This window comes from Aegilops tauschii, chromosome 4 (genome assembly GCF_002575655.3).
Source record: "Aegilops tauschii subsp. strangulata cultivar AL8/78 chromosome 4, Aet v6.0, whole genome shotgun sequence".
Lineage (NCBI taxonomy): Eukaryota > Viridiplantae > Streptophyta > Magnoliopsida > Poales > Poaceae > Aegilops > Aegilops tauschii.
In genome coordinates, this window is record NC_053038.3 from 390,953,065 (window position 1) to 390,959,359 (window position 6,295).

Below are 6,295 nucleotides of genomic sequence, written 5' to 3' on the forward strand. Positions count from 1 at the left end.
CAGTTAGCGTGTTCTGTACCATTTCGGGCAAAAAATGTCGAAAATGATGTTTGTTTTTTGAAAACTGCTTTTAAACTGTAGGAAATCCGAAAACATGTTATATATGCCAAAGTTCGGGTTAATCGGTACCTTTCAAATGGTGTATCATACACATCATTCTGACAAAAGCTTTGAAAATTCCTTTCACAAAAACATTGAAAACTCGTTTGATGGATTTCCAGTTTTTTGAATTTTGTTTAAAAACCGGATCGATTTTGGGAAAACGACCAAAATGAGTTTTTTGCTCCTTCTCAATAGCTATCCAAAGGTATATCAGTTGCATCAATCCGATTAGCAGTTAAATAATTACGACCAAAAAACCAATGCAAAAAAAGACGATGCTAGAAAAAGTCCGCTCTGCGGTTAACTAGTATAGTTCGCATAGTTAGCTGTCTGTTCTCGTGCAGTTAGGAACGGTTCCTAAATAGGTTATTCAGGAATGGGTTGCAGTATAGCTCGGATGTGTATATATATATATATATATATATATATATATATATACATATGAGTACATGGTTGATAGGTACGTCTCCAACGTATCTATAATTTTTTATTGTTCCATGCTATTATATTATCCATCTAGGATGTTTTATATGCATTTATATGCTATTTTATATGATTTTTGGGACTAACCTATTAACCTCGAGCCCAGTGCCAGAATCTGTTTTTTCCTTGTTTTTGATTTTTACAAAAAGGAATACCAAACGGAGTCCAATTGACCTGAAATTTCACGGAGATTATTTTTGGACTAGAAGAAGCCCATGGAGTATCGGAGATGGGCCAGAAGAGTCTCGAGGCACCCACGAGGGTGGGGGCACGCCCTAGCCCCTGGGCGCGCCCCCTACCTCGTGGCTACCTCGGAGACCCCCCCTGACTTGTTCCCGACGCCAACACCTCTTATATATACCCAAACTTCCAGAACATAACCTAGATCGGGAGTTCCGCCGTCGCAAGCCTCTGTAGCGACCAAAAACCAATCGGGACCCAATTCTGGCACCCTGCCGGAGGGGGGATCCATCACCGGTGGCCATCTTCATCATCCCGACGCTCTCCATGACGAGGAGGGAGTAGTTCACCCTCGGGGCTTAGGGTATGTACCAGTAGCTATGTGTTTGATCTCTCTCTCTCTCTCGTGTTCTAGATATGGCACGATCTTGATGTATCGCGAGCTTTGCTACTATAGTTGGATCTTATGATGTTTGTCCCCTCTACTCTCTTGTAATGGATTGAGTTTTCCCTTTGAAGTTATCTTATCGGATTGAGTCTTTAAGGATTTGAGAACACTTGATGTATGTCTTGCATGTGCTTATTGAAGGAAATATGCCCTAGAGGCAATAATAAAGTTGTTATTTATACTTCCTTATATCATGATAAATGTTTATTATTCATGCTAGAATTGTATTAACCGGAAACTTAGTACATGTGTGAATACATAGACAAACAGAGTGTCACTAGTATGCCTCAACTTGACTAGCTCGTTGAATCAAAGATGGTTAAGTTTCCTAGCCATAGACATGAGTTGTCATTTGATTAACGGGATCACATCATTAGAGAATGATATGATTGACTTGACCCATTTCGTTAGCTTAGCACTTGATCGTTTAATATATTGCTATTGCTTTCTTCATGAGTTATACATGTTCCTATGACTATGAGATTATGCAACCCCCGAATACCGGAGGAACACTTTGTGTGCTACCAAACATCACACCATAACTGGGTGATTATAAAGGTGCTCTACAGGTGTCTCCGATGGTACTTGTTGAGTTGGCATAGATCAAGATTAGGATTTGTCACTCCGATTGTAGGAGAGGTGTGCCATGCTTTACGGCTTAGAACCAGGACTTCAACGACGTTTTGAACGTCATGGAGCATATGAGATGTTCCAGGAGTTGAAGTTAATATTTCAAGCAAATGCCCAGATTGAGAGATATGAAGTCTCCAATAAGTTGTACAGCTGCAAGATGGAGGAGAATAGTTCTGTCAGTGAACATATACTCAAAATGTCTGGGCATAACAATCACTTGATTCAACTGGGAGTTAATCTTCCGGATGATAGTGTCATTGACAGAATTCTTCAATCACTGCCACCAAGCTACAAGAGCTTCGTGATGAACTATAACATGCAAGTGATGGATAGGACAATTCCCGAGCTCTTCACGATGCTAAAGGCTGCGGAGGTAGAAATCAAGAAGGAGCATCAAGTGTTGATGGTCAACAAGACCACCAGTTTCAAGAAAAAGGGTAAAGGGAAGAACGGGAACTTCAAGAAGAACGGCAAGCAAGTTGCTGCTCAAGTGAAGAAACCCAAGTCTGGACCTAAGCCTGAGACTGAGTGCTTCTACTTCAAAGGGACTGGTCACTGGAAGCGGAACTGCCCCAAGTATTTGGCGGATAAGAAGGATGGCAAGGTGAACAAAGGTATATGTGATAGACATGTTATTGATGTGTACCTTATTAATGCTCGCAGTAGCATCTGGGTATTTGATACTGGTTCTGTTGCTAATATTTGCAACTCGAAACAGGGACTACGGATTAACCAAAGATTGGCTAGGGACAAGGTGACGATGCGCGTGGGAAATGGTTCCAATGTCGATGTGATCACGGTCGGCATCCTACCTCTACATCTACCTTCGGGATTAGTTTTAGACCTGAATAATTGTTATTTGGTGCCAGCGTTGAGCATGAACATTATATCCGGATCTTGTTTGATGCGAGACGGTTATTCATTTAAATCAAAGAATAATGGTTGTTCTATTTATATGAGTAATATCTTTTATGGTCATGCACCCTTGAAGAGTGGTCTATTTATATTGAATCTCGATAGTAGTGATACACATATTCATAATATTGAAGCTAAAAGATGTAGAGTTGATAATGATAGTGCAACTTATTTGTGGCACTGCCGTTTAGGTCATATTGGTGTAAAGCGCATGAAGAAACTCCATTCTGATGGAATTTTCGAATCACTTGATTATGAATCACTTGGAACTTGTGTAACATCCCAAAATTCTAAATTTTGGAATGTTATATTAAATAAATTATTATGATTGTTTGTTTGATTGATTGACTGAAAGTGAGTGAAATTTGAAACTTTTGAAGTTGGATGAGAGGGAACGAAATGACTTTCCCAAACTTTCATCCTTGCATTTTATCTCAATGAATTCAAATTCATTTCAACACAAAACCCCAGAGTGAAGATGACATGACTTCTTCCATTTGAAATCCAAAGGGTTTTTGAAAAGATTTGAATTCCATTTGGAAATATTTCAAATTCTAAAAAACTTTATGCAACTCAATGATTTTCATGAGAGAAGATAAAATGACTTCTTTAATTATATGAAATATGAGTTGGAAGTCAAAAAGAATCAAATTGAAAGTCATTTGAAAGTATTTTGAAACTTCCTTCAAATTTGGAATTATTTGGATTTTATTCAAATTATTTTTCTCCTAAAGATAAATAAATGGAAATAAGGGTAAAATGATTCCCTTCAATGGAAAATTAGGAGAAAATAAATTTGAAATCATTTTGGTATTTTAAAAATGATTTTTGTTGGGTTTTAATGCAACAGTAGCACTATTTGCTTTATTTGAATTTTTGTAGATTTTATTTGCCTCTGAAAATGTGTTCATGTTTTAGAAATTATTTTTTTGAAACTTTTGATATATTATATTCCTATATAATATTTTTATTTATTTATTTGTGTTTGTTTTATTTTCTGTGTTTTGTTAAAAAAGAAAAAAAAAGCAAACGGCCGAAGCCACCGAGGCCCATCTCTTTGTCTCTCCCCTAACTACCGAATGGGCCAGCCCAACTCCCCAGCACCTGGCCCCCCTTGCGAAAACCCTTCGGGCAGGTCGCCCGCTCCCTCTCGCTCTTGCCCGCAGCCACTGACGCGTGGGGCCCGCCTTCTTCTTCCTCCCCACTCTAAGTCGCGCCGCCGCCGCCGGAATCCCGATCTTCTCGGGATCACGAATCCCCTCGCCCCCTCCTCCAAGAACTCCTCCCCCTATAAATACCCCTCTCCCTCGACCCGTTCCCCTCCTTTCCCCTCACCGAAACCCCTTGCCTCGCCCGTAATCTCTCACCGGAGCCGAGCACCGCCGCCGCACCATTGATGCCCTAGAGCCCACCTCCGACCTCCCCGAGACCCGCCGCCACCACCATCGTGATCCCCTCCCTCGACTACACCTTCCCAACAACTTGCCTGAGCCGCAAAACCACCGGATTGCCATCGTCGTTGATCACCGACGCCATCCGCCGCCTCGAGCTCACCGTCAACCACCTCCGACCATCTCCTCCGACTCCACGACCACCGTTGGACTCGTCGTCGCCCGCTACATCGCGCCGACCCCTCCATCTTCATCACGGACGACCGGAGCGCCACCGCCACCGACGTCCGAGCCGCCACCGCCGACGACGACCTCGCCGGAGACGCCACCACCGCTGTAAGCAACCTCCACCGTCCGATCTGTTATTGACGGCATAGATTAGATCTAACGAACGGTTACGTTTTTTTAATTAAATTGGTTTAGTTCCGGTTTGTTACGGTTTTTACTCGGTTTAGATCGGTTCAAGTCTAGTCGTTTTAGCCGACCGGTCTTTCTGTTTTAGCCCGTACACGTTTGTGTTATTTTACGACCGAGCGCTAGATAGTTCAGATCACCCACCTCCCTGGCCCGATAGCAGTAAGCCACGTAGCTAGTGCCCGATTTTTTTTTGTTTTGATTTTCGTTTCTGTTTTAAAAACAGAATAGTTCTGATTCTATATTGCTTATAACTTTTATGGTTTAGATCCAAATTTAGTGTTTCTTTTTGCATTAGTTTTATAATTTCTTGAAGTTTCTGCTAGTGCAATTGGATTTCATATTTGAGTTGTTTAAAATTGAATTTGATGAAATTTGTTCAAATCACCAATTTGGTCGTATCTTGAGTTTTATAAAATATTTTTGATTGATTCTTTTTGCTACTGTTTTGTTATAGTTTTGTCTATCCAGTAGCATATAGTGATTTATTTTTAGTTTATTTTAAATTAATCTTTTAGAAAAACAGTACTGTTTTAGTTATAGTTTTGTTTTAGTCTTTTCTTTATTGTTTGTGTTAGTTTTAAATTATTTCTTTTTGTCACTCTTGAAAAAATTAGTTTAGTTTCTGTTAGTCAACAAGAGAAAATTTTGTTTTTGTTTCAAAAATTTATTTTACTTAGTTTTGTAGGAAAACTTGTTTAGGTCATAGTTGGTGTTTCATAAAAACTTTTTATTTGTTTCTTTTTGCTATTAAAAGTTTATGAAAAATACTTTCTGTTAAAATTAGTTGTTTTATATTTTCTTTTCTGTTTATTTATTATGTTAGTATTTTCTTTGTTGTTAAATTTTACTTAGGACAAAGCTATTTTGGGTTATGTCTTAGAATTTTCTTTAGTAGTTTTCTTGTGTAGTTTTTATTGTTTTTTTTATTTTGTGTTCTTTGTGATTTGCATTTTATTTGTTGATTTTTTTTGTGAGTGTTAGAAATTGCTTGCTAGTATGTTTGCTTATGTGAATACTATGTTTTACTATATAGATTTTCAACGGAATGACGAATAGTTCTACCAAGTCATTATTCTGAGAGCGTTATTATCTTCATCAAACATTACCAGGCAAGTTCACTTTGACCATGTTTTTCATACCTATGTTTTTATTGCATTTAGTGTCATCTTTCAACAGTCCCTCCAGTAGTGATATTGAATTCTTGTAGTTGAGTAGTATGCATGAGGTAGGAACCCATCACCCTGTTACCAAGCCCGGGACGTTATTTATTTTAATGCTACGCTATAGTAGACGGGGTTTGGTATGAGTGCACGAGAGTGGTGTGAAGAAGGAGGACTCTACGTCAATGACGACAACTCCATGATGGCATATGCGAGGACTGCATCTTCAAGGCCTTAAGACTTCAAGACTCGAGACAAGAATTCAATACACACTACTGGGTGAAGGACGGTTGACGGGCACCCTGGAGAAACCAGTGGATGGCCGGGATGCATGGAGAAGCGCCATGACATCTTGCGGAAAGCTTCACCCAGACTCAAAGAGACGGAAGAATACTTCATGCCAGGAAGCTTACCTGTGCAACCGCAAGTCACTATGGGCTCTGGCTTGGTTGACCTTAGTTGTGACTCTGGCTGGGACGGTGCTAGCAGATGTAGAACGACGGTAGGATTGGATGAGCACCGGACAGTGGTCAGGGGAACTCTTTGGAAGACCATGTTTCGGTCGT